Raw genomic sequence first — 19,754 nt, forward strand, 5'->3', positions numbered from 1 at the left:
GGTCCAGATCCACCACTTGTACCTGTACTGTGATAGCTATCAAAGCCTTAGTCTGCAAAAGCCCAGACATGAAGAACTAGCCAAGGTTTATTTCATACTAATTAAACCTGAATGTCTTCAATGTCTAATCGACTACTGATAAAAAAGACTTTCAAGGAAGATATTCCACAGAGTTGAAATATGCCTCCTTATCACATTGAGATTTTTCATCACATTCAGCTGCTAAGCATAATTTTTCCAGTTTCAGATCTTTTCTTCAAGTTATGACCTTATCATATAATTTACACTTTTGGTTTTTTGTCTAAAGAAATTGAATTGTTTTATCATCCTTTGCATTTCAATTAAGAGTAACCCCAGTTAGAAAAGTAAATTATTTCATTACACTTTCTTCTGGTAGATCTTGGACAGTGAGGCTTAGCTCATTAACAATTTACACTTCAATAGGAGAGACACTAGAAGTCCATGGTGGCATAAACAATACAGAAAATCTGTTTAGTTTCTATAAACATGCTTGTGACTTAGAAAAGCTCCATCAATTAAAGCTTTGCACTGGAAATATTAAATGGGAACAAGCAGAACAGAGATAATTGCACATACACACACAAGGTGTGGGCCAGCACAAAAGTCCAAGGAATTCTAAATAGCCACCACCTTACCCAGGGTGATAAGGAAAACCCTGGCAGAAAAAAATAAAAAAAACCCAAACATTAGCTACTTACAACTGTTGCAGGAGAAACTTACATAGCTATGCTTTCTGCATACTTGTGTGTTGCCATTTCAGTGTGTTTACTGAAAATAGATACTATAATGACAATATTTGCTATTTACACTATTAACTCTATTTTGTAATAGTATATGTTCTTGACATGGCAGTTAGCTTTTTCTATGAACCATTAGATTTCTCCCCAGATGCCCTAGAAAAAAATTACTCAATTCAATTATAATGTATATGGTTAGGATAAAGCAAGTTTTAAAAAGTCATCTCTTGAGTGTAATGCTCAAATTTTACAAGAAGAAACATTGTCCTTCTTGAATGTTATTAGGCAACACCATCTGTGTGTTTCAAGCTAGGCATGAGCACAAGCTCACTAGTTTAAATAAGCCATTAGTTAGACCATCTGCAAGACTTAGTGATCAGAACAGAATAAAAGGAATGATGGCAAATCCATTTCTTCCTGCTCGTCCAAGAATGAGACTTATCTGTGTAGGCTCACAAAGACAATATAAACATTTAATAAATAAAATTGCACAGAAGATATTAAAAAAACAAGAAAATCACAGGGTATGAAGGTTAACCATATATTTCCCTCCTTTGATAGCATAGGCAGAAGAGAGTAAGCTGAATCTGCAGTGTAGCAGTTGATAGTGCGGCACACATGGAGCTTGGCAGGAAGAAATAAGGACCCGCCTGTGTGGGTGGAATCCTTTGTCCACTAAAGTCTAGTGGTTAATAATATCTCTTAATCCTTCACCTATCCAAAAGATCCAGGAGTCCACAGACACACACTCCTTACTCTGTTACTTTTTGTCCTATAACTAGCACAAGACAGCAACTAGCAAAAATTATTTGTAAACTCCATCTAGGGAGGGAAACGTTCAGCACTTGAGTATACTGAATTTTAACAGTTTTGGAGCTATAGTTTCCTAAAGACTGTGCTTGCACAATCAGAAACTGTACAGAAATCACCCATCTGGTTAACCCTGACAATCACCTGCTTGTGAGCATTAAGCCCAAGAAAGCATAAAGTAATATTTGGAACAGCACAGTGGTTGCTGGTGCCTGAACTAATAGAATTGCTTGGGATAGAGAGCAAAGTGTTCATTATTGTCTCTGTAGGAACACAGGTACAGACTTCTCAATACAGTCCAAATGCCTCTGTTAGCTTTAGCTTTGCTACAGAAAAACTTGTAGTCCATCTAGACTTTTAAAGGAAATACCTTTACTAACAAGGTCTGCATTTCCATGCTTGATATCCCTTTGTACACCCAACCTTCAACTTTCAGACCTCTAACTTACACTTTTTAAGGGTATTTATAGCCAAAACGTAAGAATTAGAGGTATGTGGACTATATAGCTTTTAAATTCTATATAGAACTATGATATACAGGTGAAAAAATAATGCCACAGGGACAGCAACACTAAGAAATTTTATATGTACTTATAAGACTCTCAGTATAATAAAATATTTTTTTTCTTTACTAAGCAATAACGGGTAGATCTTGCATTGGTAGGAAGTTACAGATTGAAGTATTCAAAAGCTCTTTATCAGCTTTCGTAACACTTTGTGGCTGTGAGGGCTGGATTGTTGATTCTTAGAGGAAATCATCTTGTCTGGCAGAAATCATCCTATCCAGTCTGATGTGTTTTACAGTGGTCACTGTCTTTAAGGGTAAGCCTTAAGAAATAAACCCTGCTATACTGTGTCTCAACTGAAGGACTGTTTTACCTAGGTAATAGTACCACTGCAAGAACACGAACGTCCAAGAACATTTTTTTATCATCATATCTGTTCTCAATGTGAATGCATTAGTCAAAGAACTGCTCCTATTAATTCCAAATAACTCAAAAGATGCTAAATGAGGCACTGAGAAGCACAGTAGGGCACAGCAGAGACCAGTTTTGGATGTGTTTGTGGAGCTTTCCTGTTCAACAGTAAAGTGATGCTAATGACAGTGCTTTAAAAACACACCTCCCCAAAATCCTCCCAGGACAAAATGTAACTAGTAAAGCTTATCTCTCCAGACTAGAGCTCAGCTGCTCTCATGAGCCAGGTGAGACTTCTCAGTCTTATGCTCACCTTGCAAAATTCACAGAACAAGATTATATCATTTAAAACCTCTTACACAACCTGAAACCTGGTATGTGCCCAGCTGGCCAGAAAACCTTGATCAAACTGAGTATTGAGGTTCATATGAACCTATTCAGGTATAATTAAATTGACAAGAAACTAACCTGCCATCTACAAAAATATCAGTCTCTTGAATGTCCAATATAAAACCGCTGTGAGGACAGTACTGAGATAAGTCAAATACAAGGAGCAGACAAACAGCATAAAAAACTAAAAAAAGCTTAATGTATTAACTTTTCCCCAAGTTTGAAGTTTTCAAATGCAATTTAAGTCTCAGTTAAACTGTGTTAAAATCCACCTAAAAAGATGCACTGCGATTTATTCTTGTGTCCTTCAAACCGAAGATACTGAGAAAGTTGCTTCTGATGAAAGCTTTCCCTGAGCCAGTTTTCCTGTCATGCTGGCAGTGTTCGCTGAACGCTTTACAGCTGCATCCCCAAAGGGAAATTCGCACCAGCAGGCGCACTTCACATGTTAAATGTCTGAAAATGCCCTACTAGCTCCTGACTTTTTGGGACACAGCCTGCAGTCTCTTCTCAACTTTGAGTGGTAAAGAAGCATGACAAACTCTTGTTCGAAAGCTTCACGAAGGAGAAACAATTCTATGGAGCTTGATAAAAGTGTCGTGAGCCATCAGGAGCAGCTTCCTCAACCACCCAGCTGCCGAGCCACAGCCGAGTAACGCTGAGGGCAGCTCTAAAAGGTGAAAAATCTTATTGTGTTTTCTCTCTGCACTTAGATTCCTGAAGATTTTTTTCCTCCCCTTGCTGCCCCAAAAGTCTGCAAGACAGTCCCGGCTCCCCGTAGAGACAGCCCCAGAGCCCCGGCATTTTCCGTGCCTCTCCCGGCAGGAGAGCACCCGGGCCCGCCGCCCCTCGGGGCCGCCACCCGCCCCTCAGGGCCTCCCGCGCCGCAACGGCGCCACCTGCCGGGCCTGGCGGGAAAGGGAAGAAGGGAAGCGCCTTCTCTCGGGAAGCCTGGGCTGGTTTTTTTTTTTTTTTTTTTTTTTTTTTTTTTTTTTTTTTTTTTTTTTTGGTGGAAATACCGTTCCCGTCCCTGCCCTCGGCATTGCTTGTTTCCCTGCTCACCCGCCTTCAGCCGTACCACCGGGGGCAGTCCCTCCGCAGCCAGGAGCCAGCAGCTCCCCGCGGCACTCGCTCCCAACACTTCCCAATACGGACCTGGAAGCAGGCGAGGCGCTGCTCGCCCGCACCTGCTGACCGTCCTCCACTCCATTCTCCCAAAAACCAACTCATCCTCCCCAACAGCATGCCTTTAACACACCTGAAAAGGGGTGGCACCGTTTCCCACTGGTGGAAGTGATTTTAAAAAACAAATACCCCCCCGCCCCAAACACACACACAATTCTGCTAACAAGCTATATTAATAGAAGAGTGCCTTTACTTGCATGCTGCTATGCTCTGCTAATTATACATGCCACATCAAAACCGAAGCCAGATTATTAGCATATGATTTGCACTTCAGCTAGAGTTTTTCCTGGTTTTTATTCAGTTTAGGTGCTCGTCCCCAGGGTGCTTTGCATACTGAGGACTATAATTTGTGAACTTAGCTTTTGCCCATCAGTTCCTGGGTTCATACTGAGCACTGCTGAAATAAATGCAAGCGCTGGGCCACCTTTTCTAGAGACATCCTGCACTACCTCCTCATAGTCATTTACAGAGAAATTATACAAAGCGTAAATAGATATGAAATGAGAACTTAGCAGTTTATTAATGCCTTTATAAACACATTATTTTTCTTAATTTAATGCCTCAGTTTCCTCTTTTTAAATTTTTGTTGCATTCTGAGTAAATATGATTCAATCACAAGCTACCTAAAGCCTAGGAAAATTACTGTCTCTTACATAACACCTAGAGATGGGACTCCAGTCTTAATTTTGGTCTCTCAAAGCTCCTAGTTGTAAGCACTGGTAAATTTTCAGAGATCTATATAAAACTCTGTACCCCCTGATTTATCATCAGGTGCAGCTGTATCTGTAAAACAATGTAACCAGGCTGAGGCTGTACATGAATAAAATGCATTATCTCATAGGCATAAAGTCTGTCAGCTATAGCATCTGTATTTTCTTAATAGGCCTGACAATCCTGTAATTAAAACATTAATTCTAATGAAGGAAACCCTGGCACTAGTCATTTCTGCCTGGTAGGCTCTCTTCAAAATATGGCAAGTGATGATCTAAGTACAAAAAAAGCAAAACTCAAGTTCTCTCTTTGTTCAATCCCCAACAACTTGTAGCTAGAAAACTGGCAAAAATATTCAAAATAAAAAGAATTTTTAGTAAGAAATGCTATGACAGGCAACGATAAAAAGGAAACAAGCCTCTGCTACTGTCCAAAAATACTCCCAAAATAATTGATTTTACAGTTACATGTTCACAAACTAGCAAAACGGTAATATATGGCATTTGGATCTTCTAAGCATGCTGAGTAGCTCTAAGTGATAATTACTATAAGCTTAATTCCTACATTCATAGTGGAATCAACTTTTGAAAGAGAAAGAAAGTACAGTATGTCCATAACTCAACATGCTATTCTTATACTAGAATTCTCTCTGAAAAAAAACGAAACCAAACCAACAAACCACAGCAGATAAAGCATTTAATAAAAAAAATTTGGTCCTAATAAGTCAGTAGAGTAGTTCTTAAATTGTCTGCTTGAATCAGTGGATCTGAGCAATCCTCTGCTTCTTTCAGTAAAACTTCAAAGTGGCATCCAATTATAGGTCAGACAGCAAGTCTGTAACTGATGTTGACAATTACCTGGGATTTCTCTTCAAATCTGTTTGCAAAAAGATTGACTAGACTTGGAACACAAGGATTCAGTCATGGGCAGAGCTAAATTTCATGCTTCTGTTGCTAGTGAGAATAAAACAAGCAACAACTGTTCCTCTAATAAGGAAGGTACAATAAATGCTATTGTGCACAGTTCCTTTATCACAAGTTAGATGTAATCCTTAAAATTTTGGTAAGTTTCCAGTGCTGTCCTTCACACAGAGTTACCTACCAAGAAATCAGTATTAAGTTTTCATCTGCTGTGACTTACTACATATTATTTGTTCTCTAGTATCTGCACAACATGTGAACTTTGAGATTTGAGGAAGACCTGGAGAAAAGTGGAAAGGAGAAAATGCTACAGAAGAAAAACAACTTTGGAAAGCAGGTTAACACTAATTAGACTGTAGTTAAATACAAACAAACCAAACCCATTTAAAAAATCATGATACTTAGATCACTAATTCTGCTTCATTTCTGTCCAGAGACCACGTCTATGTAAGCTCTACTGCACCAAGGAATAAAAATAGCTTGCATGCATTTTGCAGTCATTATTGACATGTCAAAATACCATTATCTTGAAAGAGTGGTGCATGTCTTTTTAGGCATCATCACTTCCTCTCCAAAAACATGACTCTCTGAGCCATAAAGTAACACCTTACATTTCCAGGTTAGCAAAAGGCCTAACTTCACTTTAAGCTATACTGTTAATGCTAGGTTTTGTGGAAGAGAAATACTATATCAGTTTTTCCAAGGAGGCATATAAGATAATTACATAGAGGAGAAAAAAGAGATGGATTTAATCTGTTCATATCTAAGGAAAATAACAAAGACTTCCTCCTCCTGAGCAAAATGAGCCCAATACTATCAGACTTAGACTACTGCACAAGAAGTGGGATGTAGCCTGGTACACAGCATTTCCCTGAGCTAAAACACAGGGGCATTTATCATAAAGTATGGGAAATCAGAGAGGGTGGTCTGGGTGATTCAAGCAGAGGAGCTGTAGTAGCTTGACTCTAGAGTTAGACACCAGAAAATTGCAACAGAACCAATAATCACAAATAAAGTTTACACAAAGAAAAAAGAAAAAAATGTAGAAAAGCTTTTCCAGAACTACTTTTATATTTGAAAGCTTTAATGCCTGTATTTGAAGGTTTTAATAAGGGCCTTTTTTTCCTTTCTTTTAGAGTACATCTTCAGCTACATCTTTCTTCATCCAGTCTATCACAGTAGTACAAAGGCTTCTTCAGTAGAAAAGGTAGAATAAGCAAAAGTGAGTCAGAACTTCCTTAGGCACAAGAAAAGAGAGGAGCTCTGCCTAGGTTCCCTCGAGAAAAAAATACTTTTTTTTCACTCTACATAATTAATGTGCACAGCAGTGTCTGTGGAAGACAAATGTCTGTGTCCTGCTACTTAGAAGAGAACTGAGGGAGAAAAATCCACTTAACTCACTACCTTGACACCCAGAGCAGATGCAGCACATTTCTTGCTTCAGACACATGAGTTGCTAACAACAACTGCGTCTCTGGAAACATCTGAGTTACTTTAATCACTTCAGTGATGTCAGTCAGGCACCTCCTTGACTAATAAGCATGGGCAGACTTACCTCAGGAAAAACAATTCCATCCTGATTATTTATCCCAGCCTTAGAAAGTACTACTGAGCCATAAGTAAGCAATATTTTGGTGTCCTAGTTTATAAGTCTAGATATTAAATTCTTCTTAACCTTAGCATGGCAGACCCTAAGCCACAACTCTTGGAGTCTGGCTTGGCACAACGTTCATCTTTTCCTTCTATGGAGTTCACTGGAGGAGAGAAAAGAGCAAAATTAAGTTGCTTTTCCATTACAGCTCCCCTTGTGTTCTTGAGTTTGTGCACTTATATCGAATTATAAACTAGTTAAACCACTTACAAATTCTGTAACAGCAAAAGAGCTCATGATGGAAGTATCAATGCTTTAAAAGTCCTTGAAAATTTGAACACTTTAAACTATTAGCATATTTAGATAAGAATGTTACAGTAGTTAAAATAGTATCTCTTTTTTCATTGCAATCAAAATATATATTGAATATTTTACACCTTAATTGCATTTATTACAGAGGGAACAGGCCAGTAGATCCAGTATATAAACCATATTGTTTTCCTGCTTGGCTTATCGTCTAAGTGGTAGTGTGAAAAAACCCACCTTAAATAGCTAACTTAATCTTCTTGATGAGAATAAGATACAGGTGACTGAAAACTACATGGGGTAGTTTATTGAGAAAGGGTGGTGTGCATATTTCAAAGGGTAAGCTATTAAAAAAGGGTTTTATTACTTTATATAAGTAGGTTAGAGGGGTTTGTTTGTTGTAGTGTGGGGGTAGGCTGATGTTTGCTTGTAAATTTTCTCTTTTCCTAAAAATCAATATCCTGATTCTGAAGTTTTGCAGCTAAGAGTTTTTGATATGTTAATATCAAAACCTGTTAATGAAAGATGTAGGCTGTCTACTTCTGCTTGAAAGATGTAATTAGTTTAGGGATGGAAGAAAATATGCTGTGATTGTATTGAAGAGTATGTCAGTAAGTCCTGCATAGAAAGAAAATGGCAATGCTTGCTATGTATTATTGGTGGTCTTCCATGCTGAGCTGCTACGTAGGCTTCTTGCTTGTCACTGATCAAGATGGATCCTTTGTCTCAAAGCCTCACACAAACAAATGAAGTGGCTGACAAAAATTGTGCATGTTAGAAAAATAAACAAGGAAAGAGAAGTGCTAAGACTGACTAGGGAAAGAATTTGTATTCAAGGTACAAGAAGGAAAAAACCCCTTGTGCTATTTAAATGAGCTATCTCTTGTGTAGTTTAATCAGTATGTGGCTTGTGTAATAAGTAAAAAAATTCTGATTAGTACATAAAATTTAGATTCCTATAGGGACTTGATATAGTAGAGTAGGATTTTATTGTAAGGTTCAAGGTTTTTTAGTAGCTTGCATTGCTCAAGTTGTCTATGTGCTCTGTGTACTTGTCATGGCTGCCCTGGGGTAGGGACCAGTGCTCAGGTAAGAGGCAGAGGCGGCTGCCTGAGTTAGCCCTCAACAACTGAGTCCTTTTACCAAAGTCCAGCTGTCAGCAAAAACTCTATGTAATGCCTGCCTCATTTTTTCCATAACCCTTAAGCCAGAGCATCTCCTCATCTCTTTTTCTGCCTTTGCTACTAGGGATCGATTAAGGCAATTTACACAGAACAGGCCAGAATAGGTTTTTAGTCTTGATTATCTGGATATCTTCATCCAATGACCCCAAAAACAGGGTGGCTGTCACACTTGTAAATTCAGTTCATATTATTCTCAGTAAAACTTGCCTGCTCATTCTCTTAAGGGGCTTGCATGTAACTTGTGTTCTGTTTCTTTGAAATAAAACCAAGAAAATCTTGCTGAATAATGCTTATCTGATCGAGAAAAATAAGAGAACAGAACAAATCTTGACATGCACACTGTAAAAATCTCTTGTAGACCCCAACAGCAGTGCATGGGTGTGCTCCAGTTTGCTTTCCCTCCTCCAACTTTGGAAGTAGATAACCTTTATTTTGACACAATGTTACTGTGTTAGATGTGAAAAGGTCCCTTGACATCACATGGCTAATTGGGGCTCCTCAGTGAATAGGATCTGGCCTTTTAGCTCCGTTCTGAATGCACTATTGACTTGCTGACAGGAAGCCCTGTAGCGATAACAAAGGCAGAAATGATTCAGCAAACACCGGAAAGCCTCCCTTGATTTCACATCTGCTGGTCCATCTATTTCCATGCTGGTGGAGCTGCCTTCACATGAGTGCAAAGTCTGTCATTGTTCAGCACTTGTTTCCTTTTTTTCTTCTTTCTTTCTTTCCTTTTACTTTAACATGTTGCATTTTCCACCAGCAGTATCAAAACCAAAATAAAACAGCTGTTAGAGTGATGGAGTGTCAAAAAAGCATTAAATACTGCTGGCTGTGGCAGAAAATGGATATGTGAAGACAGAGTGCTGCATTATGAATGGCAGAGTGATTTCCAAAATTAACTGAAGAAAGTCCAAGGGATTAGGGTATGGTCTTACTGAGCTGTGGCAGGTCATTATGTTTCAAGTGTGACTAGACTCCAGCTCTTTAATAGCAAAATCCCAAATCCTGCTTTAGATAAGTTGGTTTTGGTTTGTTACGGTAACAGAGGCAGCATTCAAAGTTTAAAATGCTTTTGCTTTGTATTACAGAACCCAATGTGCCTAAACAACTAGGAAAATATTAGGAGATTATTTTACTTTAAAAATAAGCAATAAAACTAGTTTTTCTGTTGACTCATGTTCCTTGTGAGGATACGGTGTATACTAGCATATTTAGCTTGACTGGGAAAATTCTTTCACTGTATTTGGGCAATACAGTAATTTCACGACCATAAGGTACACCGGACTATAAGGTGCACTCCCCCACGAGTCGGCACATTTTGCAACTTTGTAGATCATATAAGATGCACCAGACTATAAGGCGCAGGTTTTTTTTGCAGCGGAGATCCGCACCACGTGCAACAAAGTAACAAATTAGTAATGGAATCCCGCAATCATGAAGTTTACTGGCAGGGGCTCAATTTGGAAACATTTTTCACAGATCGGCGTAGGCTTTCAAAGGCAGCCCCAGGCGCCATCCCCATGCAGTGGGCCCTGGCACTCCCGCCCACCCCCGGTGCCGGCTGGTGCTGCTCGGCGCAGCCGCGGGCCACCTGTCCCTCACTCGGCTCGGCGCTCCTGCTGTGCCGCCTGTCCCTCACTCAGCTCGGCACCGCCGCCGTGCCGCCTGTTCCTCGCTCGGCCTGGTGCTCCTGCTGTGCCGTTCCCCCTTGTGACTCCGCTGCTGCCGCCCCGCTAACCGCCCCTCGCTTGCCAGGCACTCCTGGAGCAGGGGCTCTGCCCGCAGGATGTGGCACAGGATGGCCAACATGGACTTGGCCATGCGGCACCGTACACCTTGAGCGGCCGCCGCTGCCACAGCTGCTTGATGCAGACAGCCTGGGGACACAGCGACAGTGAGGGGACAGCATGAGGACAGCATGGGAGAAGCTCTGGGTGCCCCGAATCTTCGCTGTGTGCCAAAGTTTTTTGTGTCCCCAAATCATCTCTGCTCTGTGTGCCAGGCTGAGCTCAGCTCCTGAGCCCTGCTCTGGGTGCCAGGCTGATCTGAGCTCAGCCCGCCCCTCGCTCTCCGCGGCGCTGCCGCCACCCCGCCACCCGCCCCTCGCTCGCTGCGGCACTGCCGCCACCGTGCCGCCCGTCCCTTGCTCGGCTTGGCACCGCTGCTGTGCTGTCTATTCCCCGTGGCTCAGCGCTGCCGCCGTGCCGTTCCCCCTCGCAGCTCCGCGGCGCCGTGGTGCCATCTCCCCCCACGGCACAGGGCTCCTGCAGCACAGGGCTTCTGCGGCTCGGGGGGCACAGGGGTCCTGCGGTGCTGGGGCTGCGGCGGCTCGGGGGAGGGCCGTGGCTCCTGCAGCTCAGGGCGTTTGCGGCTTGCACTTCTGGGTTGGCAAATTTCTGAACTTTGTCCATTATATAAGGCGCACCGGACTATAAGGCGCATTTCTGGGTTCGGGGGAAAATTTTCGTCAAAAGGGTGCACCTTCTAGTCGTGAAATTACTGTACATAAACCAGGACTTTTTTTTTACTTATTTGCATAAACTTAAAACATCAGATGTTCTGGTCCATATATTGGAATATAGTCAAAATTAATAAGTACATTAGGAAGTGCATAAATAATAACAGTGGTCTACCCCTAATATGTATATTTTTAAATGTGTTACACACCCTAAGTGTTGCATATCCTTGTTTTAATGCAGTTCATGATGTAGGAACCTCCAAATTACTATAGGATGTCTAAGCAGTTGTCTGTATACTTTGGCATTTAATGTCCCAGTTAAAGAAACAAGTCTAAGGGATCATTGAACTTGTTCTTTGCCCTAATTAAATCAGAAAGTACAATTTGCTCTACCTGCTTACAAGGAACACTGCTGTCTGCTTCCAGAAGCAGCTTATCTTTTCCACACTGTGACTTGGCTAACTCCTTGTACTGCTCCTTCTCTTCCAGTTCTTCTATTTTTTCTGTGTCTGAGTTTTCCATGCTGCTGTATTACTGCATGCTTTCTGAGGTTTTTGTCTTTGTAATTTATGCCTCTGGACTAGTTTCCTTTCTGTGAGGGGATGTGGGAGAGGTAAGGATTGTTTGCTGAGTCATTCTTAAGATCTGGTATGAGGTCTTCCTGAAGGCTCAGGGAAAATCCTGGCAGACTATGTCCTTGTGCAGAGCTGGTGGGGATGCAGTTTTGTGTCAGAGGCACTGGAGCCCAACCAAGACATGGCAAATTTCTGGTTAATCCTGTCTGGGGAGAACATAAAAAGATTATATTCAAAATAATGAAAATAAGTCCTAACCTTAGGTCATGTCTTTGAAAAATGGTAGAAGTTACTTGCCACTGTAGGATTCTGCACAGTAGGATGGAGGTGACCTGGGGAAGGCAGAAGGCAAAACACTTTCCTCCATGGCCTGAACAATTTAGCAGTCTCTGTAAATATTTTCAGGACCCATGTGAAATATGGTGTTAAACTGGTGTTAATCTACAAGTGACACCAGCTCCCATATACTCACTCCAAGGCTTACGATCCTTAATGGGATTTTTCTGGACAGTGCCTATGGACCCAGAAGGCAGTGTCCAGTGTGCTTTTGATGTTCCCAGCAGAACTCTTACAGTTGTTTTCTGGGGAGTGTTTTAGGAGTGCTTAAAAATTCTTACAAGAGTTTTATGGAGGAAAATGTGACTCAGGAACACAAACCCCTAGCTAAAGGGAGTGTCAAGCTTTAATTATGACTTTCTTGCTGTAAATATAAGGCCAATCTGTATCTTATGGAAAGTTTGGAATAAAAATAGTCATAAAATCTTAGGAGAAGAGTAACAGAGGAGGGAGGGGAGAGAGCATGTATTTACAGAGCAAGATGTTCCTTGTTGATATGGAATTCAGCTGTGAAAATGAAATGGAGATGTAAAGCACCATCTTTATCATGTAAGAACCTTAACTTGTCATAGATATGAGAATTGTTTGGATTATCAGTGTTTCTTCATCACACCTAACACTACCCTCCTGCATTAATTGCTGTATTGTCTGTCCCATGCTCTGCTATCTACAACCAAAATAAACTACAAATTCACTGTGTGTGTAAAGGTGCTTTTGTGTGGAACAAGTGTAAATATTTGCTTGTTCAGGGGAGTGTATGTATATATATAATAAAAAACATATATTGCTGTAGATACACTCGTAGAATGCATATAGTTCTGTGATATAGATCTAGCCCTGCAGATGTATTAACAGAATCTATCTAGATCTGTGAGCACGTGGCTGTCTGTCCATCCTGACCCGAAGTTCTGCTCCCAGGAGAGGCGTGTGCGGTCCGGGAGCCGCCTCTGGCCGGGGCTGAGCGCTGGGGGGCAGCGCTGGCCCGCGGCTGCCCCGCTGGAGCTCCGTGCTGGAAAAACTCCTGGGCTTGGAGAGCCGACGGCGCGCCGAGGGTCTCCCTGTGTCTTCACGGCAGGCAAACGCAGCCCTGCACACACGCCCTGCATGCTTCACCCTGGTTTTTTATTTTAAATCCTAATCCTGTTTTCCGTGTGCATCCCTCTTGCCCTCCAGCCTGTGAGTAGAGCGGGGGGAACTCGTAAGCGCTGGACCGGGCTATCGGCAGTTCTGAGCCAAGCCGTCTTCGCAGCCCATTTTTGCAGAGTTGTCTCTGCCAGGAGACCACGGGACCCGTGGAATCACAGCAGTCCAGTCCCACAGGAGCCCTAGAACGCCTGGAGTGTGTGGATTGCTCACAGAAAAGGAAAAGACGGGGGATCAGTCCGGCTGTCCCAGGCAGTAAAAGCATTGTCTGTGTCCAGTTGTTTATAGAAAATGTGCCATTCCTGTATGTCTATAAGGATACAGTGATTCGTTCTGTGCTTCATCTTAACATGTCTAGAAGCCCAGAGAATGCTGAAGAGATCCACTACCTTCTGCTGGATTTAAAAGAGCAGTCTATTACAGGAAGCTGCACATTATGCTCTCATGGAAGCATTTTTTTCCCTCATACTGCTATTTTTTCCCATTAATTCTAAGTGAAACATAACTCTTCTCTGACTATGCGAAGTATTAGCCAATGTGACAGAAGCTCTATCCCATATAAAGGAAATTCCTGATCATCAGGGAAATGAAAGCCCATTCTAAAAAATGCTACATATTTAGTGAATGTTGCTCCTAAAATGAACCTTTTAGTTGTCCTGGGACAAGAGGACAGCAAGCAGTAGTATATGTGTTCTATAAAACTGTATATGACATCCAACTTTTTTCTGTCACTGAGGAGGCTCAAATTCTTCAGGAAATGCTACATTTTAAAAATTGCCTCAATCAATGAATGTCTTAATTGATGACTTTAGTTTATGTTGCTGGAAATTATAATTTTTTTCTGATCTGCTGTCTTGATGCTGTCTTTCTCTTGAGTGCCCCATGGGTTCCTTGAGCCTCTATTCACTAACAAAGCACAGTGATTGCTTATGGACTTAATTTGACTGTGTAAAGATTGCTCACAGTGCTAAGATTGCTGTGATCAAGCCATTTCTGTGTGGGTTTCTTACATTGTGATAAATAACATCTCTTGCTGCTCTGAGTTTTTAAATGTAGTTCTTATTACCAAGTGTGAAAATTATGCTGCGAATGAAGTGCATTTATTTGTTTTATTTTCTGATGGAAGAGGTATATAATCCTTGTTTATTTTTAGGGCATTAAAACCACAAAACCAAGTGGTGAGTGTTTCCTTTGGTTTAGCAATAATGATAATATCTGGTTCTGATATCATGCTGTTGGATAATATTATTTCCATTTCATATGTGAGGATCTGAGCGCAGCAAAGTGAAATGAATTCCTGGAAAACACCCAAGAAGCACATGGCAGAAGCTGGAAAACAATCAAGTATTCTCAGTACTGGTCATCTGCTTTGTGCACAATGGTTCTCCTTCACTAAAACTGGAAGGATTTTCTTGGGAATGAGGAGGTCAAGCACTGTGTGAGAGGCATTTAGAATCGAATGTAGCTCCAACTGCGGCTGAATGTAGCTGAAAAAAGAATACAACAATCTGCACTTTTTGAAATTTTACCAAAGATAATTCTACGTAATGGGGGAAAAGGGGGACTTGGAGATGAGAAGTTAAAGGAAAGGAAGGAAGAAATATCAGTAAAAAAGTGAAATGGCTGTTACTATATAGCTATAACTAACCTGTTCTAAGGGTTTGTAGGCTTATTAGAGCTGATCTGTCAAGGCTTCCTTGGCCTATTGAAAAAACACAAAGTTGAGACTAAAATACATTTGATAGGTGCCTGCAGTTCCAGATTGTCATTTTTCTTTGCTTCCACAGTAAATAGAAGATGGCCTGTCCCGTGTCTCCCTGCTCTAGGTGGTCCCTCAGCCACAGTGTGTTTTGAAAGGTGAAAGACCTTATTTACAGGACAGGTGCCATAAAGCACATGCTTATCAGCAATAACTGCATGATGCTTTTGATCCTGGCCAGTCACACTTTTCCTTTGAACCGACAAACCCGGGAAAGTGCCTTGTGATGCTGAAACTGCTTCTTACAAAACATCAAACCTCCCAGTTTGGACATCAGAAAACAGACTTGCTCTGTCAGACTGGAAACAAAAATCTCTCTGCTTCCATCATCGTCCTCTGATCTTGTGCCAGTAGGTCACAGCAAGGGAGGTTGTCATTATGGTGCTGATGCATCCCACTTTTCTTGTCCTTCTCCCCTTGTGACTCAGCATAGTATTCTCCAGGACCACTAGCCTACCCTTTTTTGTAGCCCTGCAATAATATTTTGGGGGTGCCGGTATTCCCTATGACACTTCATGTTTGTTTAGGCCAGACTAATCTGCCTTTTTGTCCATCATGAGGTGCTTGCCCTGAGTATTTTGTAATCCCCATACTATTGCAGGAGTAGACAACTAGCTTTCCTCAAATAGAATTTCTTCTTTCTGTGAGTTGATATTTTTGGTATGGGCACTCTGACCAAAATAATAAGAGTCTGCAAAGAGATTCACATTATGGTTTGACCTTAATCCTTTTGAGAAAGAAATTAATACATCTCCAAAGATCTACTTGCTTGAAGGCAACAAAGCTTCAATATTACTCTGGGACTACTAAAAAACATTAGTACTTCCATCTCATGATCCTTCAGAAAGTGAAAAAATATGCCCGTCCTGGTGGGATTTAACAATCAACTGGTTAACAATTACAACCTTGAATAACACACCATACCTATTCACTGAGAGAGTATGTAAAAGAGGAACTGAAGTTTTGTTACCTTCTGATTGCTGTGATTAAAGTTTGGAGGTATAGTTTATTATATTAGAGGTGTTCATTCCTTTTCTGTAATGGGTCATGTTATAAAGAAGACTTCGGTAAGCGGAAACTCTCCAGTATTCCAGGATATTACAAGACAATACCAAAAGATGTGCATGAGACACTGAAGGCAAGACTAAGCCATTTCTAAATCCATTTCCTTTTGCAACAAGTCTTATCTATGCTCCTATGGCCCATGTGCAACACTGGCAAGACTAAAGACAAATATTTTTCAAATGGACTCAGGTTGGGATACAGCTCATTGGCTGTGCTCAGGCAACCAGGAAGTCTGCTCGTTAATACTGGTGTGCCTTAGTGACTTGGAATGGAGGAGAAGGGCTGCCCTGTGGTCTTGCATGCTGGAAATATGTGGTAATGTTTGTGAGTTACTTATTGGAAAGGTATGTGCTGCTTTTCCAGAAAAATTGAGCTACAGATCCATTGTAGTTATTTCTCATGATCACATGAGTTTGCTGGCTTCTTTGCAATGCATTATTATTAAAGAACATAGAAAAGATGGCTGTTCTGGTCATTTAGGAATAATTTGTTCTTTACAATTTCAGTGTTATGTTTCCTATAAGCTTTTATTTTGACTGTAAAAATGTAGCTGGAAAATAATGTTCGTCCCTTTGGTTTTTCAATGTTTAAAGCATTATTCAGCTCTAATAAAATCATATATAATTTAGAAATATCTTTGAACAACCACTGCTGCATAGGAAAAAAAACCTCAAGTTCTTAAAGACACAGTTAAGAGAGGTGTGTGAAGGTTTTACAGATGACCTGTCTGATAGGAAACTGAATGTGAATTTTCAAAGGTATAAACCAGTGCCAGTGTAAGCATTCTTGTTTTTAGTTAGTCAGTGTACATACAAAATGCTTAAAACCCTAGTCTTAACTATTTAAATCAAAATATTGTAAACAGAGTTTTTAACTTTAGAAGGAAGGTTTAAAATGAGGTTTGGTGAAGGAAGATAAACTGAGGGCTAGAGGTGAGAGAAAACACCACAGAGAAAAGGACAGGAGCAGAGAGGTGAGGGAAGGGAAGTTGTGCCTGGCAGAAGACAGTAAGGGAAGCTTTGACATTGCCACTCAGAGGGGCAGGGTGCTTAGAGGCTTGTTCTGTGTGTAGGTGCACTAACACACGGAGCCTGGGTGGCACAGAAAGGCTGGAGGTCTGAATGCAGTCAGGGTATGTGTATGGACAGGTTGTGGTGCCATAAGAGTGCTCTCATGCCTCTTTCAAAACAGATCTTTGAGCTGGTTAAGCGTGTCCGGGACCTGTGGCTGTATTGGGTTAGTCTGCACACGGAGAGGATACAAGCATTGTTTAAAGCCTTTTCTCCCTGTCTCAACTTCTGATACAGCACTGATTCAGGCCAAAGAATCTACTGGATTTCATCCAGATTTCCCTTATTCTTAGGGCTGTATTTACAAGAGTTCAAGTAACAATGAAATGTGAACTGATTTTGTCAATCTGGCTTTTCTTTAGGTCTCAGACTTATTTGTCTGCTTCGACCCCTATAATAAAGAACCTTTTCCAAAAGAGATGCAACCACAGGTCTGGCAAGCCAAGATGCTGCTAAAATCAGTGCATGTAGGAATTAGATCTCAGAATGGCAAAACTGATGGCTCCTGTTCTGTGCTAAAGACCCAGCAGTGGAGAGTTGTGGTATTCTTGCATTGATATCAGTCACTCTGGTTGATGGTTTATGTGCTGAGACCTTTGCATCCAGAATCTTCCCCAGAGCAGCTGTTGCCTTTGCTGAGCTAGAAGCACAGGCTGAATATGTTCTGGCCCCCTGCTCTGGGCTAGCTTGGCCAGAGAGCAACCACAGTAATAATTTCAGACCCAGCTCAAGGAAGGCTCCTTCTAACCAACATCAAAAAGTACAGCTCATTTGGAGGAGAGAAAAAACAACTTTCTTGTTACTCAAGTACCAGCTCTGATCAACCAGTTAAGGAATATGTGGTGGTGCTTCAACTTCTCCTACCTACTAATGACCAAGCTCCAGATCAGCTCTAGGGCAACTCTGGAGAAGTGTTATAGAGCTCATTCTCCTTATGCCCCATGCAGCTGCTGAGATGGGTGGGATGTGGACATGTGATGGTGTGTGAAGGCAGTGACTAATTGCCTGGAAGAAGAGGTGAAAAAAGTTAACGATATGAGCAATGTGAGCTGGGGTGACACCTCCTTTCCGATCACTCTGAATGTCCTGTTGAGAGTGTCCGAGCATTTGTCGGGTGTTTACATCCTCTTTCCTCTCCAACCAGCTTGCTAAATTGTTCAGAGCACTGAGATCATGTTACAAAACTGACTCTTGGGAACATTCAAGTTTGTGGAAATACCTTTTAAATCTCCTTCCCAAACAGAATTTTCCAAACCTAATATATGTTCTTTTCCTCCTTCCAGTGTGTTTGGGGATTTTTGGAAAGTTGGTGTTTTATTTTGTTTTGTTTTGTTTTGTTTTTCTAGTACTTATATGGTATGAAGCAATACCAAGAGAAGTTGCTTATTTGAATACTGAAATTTTAAGAGTGGTCTGATATTCACAGAATTAATTATAGCCTTTGTGGAGTCTGAGGCATTAGTTAGAAGTCAGGGGATTGCAGATAACTGGCCTGCTATGGACTGCCAAAAACTTATCGGTGAGTTTTTTCCTTCAGCAATAGATACCTTTTAGCATCTATTAAAGGGACTAAAATTGGAAGAGAAGCAGCATGGATTGATAGGAACCAAAGACTGTAACAATATCTTTTACTAAGTTCATGGTCTGCAGTATCCTTCTCTTCTGCTCTTTTTAGTCTAAGAAATCCTGTCCACACATGCTTGTCTATTGAGCAGAGTCTGACCAGGCAAATAAACTTCCAAAGTGTATCTAATTTGTATAGAACTGGGGAGGGAATTTGGGGAGGAACTAGGGATAGAAGAGGGTTTGTCTTGGATGGATTTTCTGGAAAACTGGGTTCTTCAGGGTATTTTGGAAGCTGAGAGTGTCAGAGGAAAGATGATGCAAAACAACCTCTCATTGTTCTGTGGATCACACTAGCTTCCTCGGGTGTCCAGTCATGGGGAGTCTCCCAGGAGTCTGGGACTTTCTGCTGCAGAGGTTGCGGATGCACAGTGCCAGCAGGCAGTAACTGTTCTGGAGTTAGAGGGACCTGTCTGACCAGTGGAGTTTTCTTGCGAGATAAATCAGCATGGGATTTGACTTTTGTCCTTTTTCTCTCGAAGTTTTGATTGTTCTACTAATTAATACAATGAAGGTTGATATGTTGCTCTATTCTATTAGTTAATTTCTACCTTTGAGGCCCTTAAGCCAGTATCATCTGCTTGTTGTACAAAAGCTGAAAAGGCAGAAAAACCTCTAGCAGAAAGATGTGTTTGGGTTGATGGTCAGGAGATTTTTTGGGTTTTAAAAATGTTTTGTTTCATGATTTTGACCAGAGTACTGCAGCATGGGGGGAATTTTTTTTTTTTTTTTGTGTAGCAGCAGCAGTGATAATGTAGTGTTGCTATCTGGAAGTATCATGTTTAGTGGGAGTCCAGGTGGGAAATCTGCTGCACAAACATCCTGCCAAAAAAAAATCGTTAAGCCCCTTTAAAGACCTTCCCTGTTTTCAGAAGTTTCCAGTTCAAATAACTAAGACAGAAAGGAAGGCAGTCATTGAAGTGCCTTGGAGTTGCTGTATGTAGAAGAAA

This window comes from Catharus ustulatus, chromosome 3, assembly GCF_009819885.2.
Source record: "Catharus ustulatus isolate bCatUst1 chromosome 3, bCatUst1.pri.v2, whole genome shotgun sequence".
In the NCBI taxonomy this organism is placed as follows: Eukaryota; Metazoa; Chordata; class Aves; order Passeriformes; family Turdidae; genus Catharus; species Catharus ustulatus.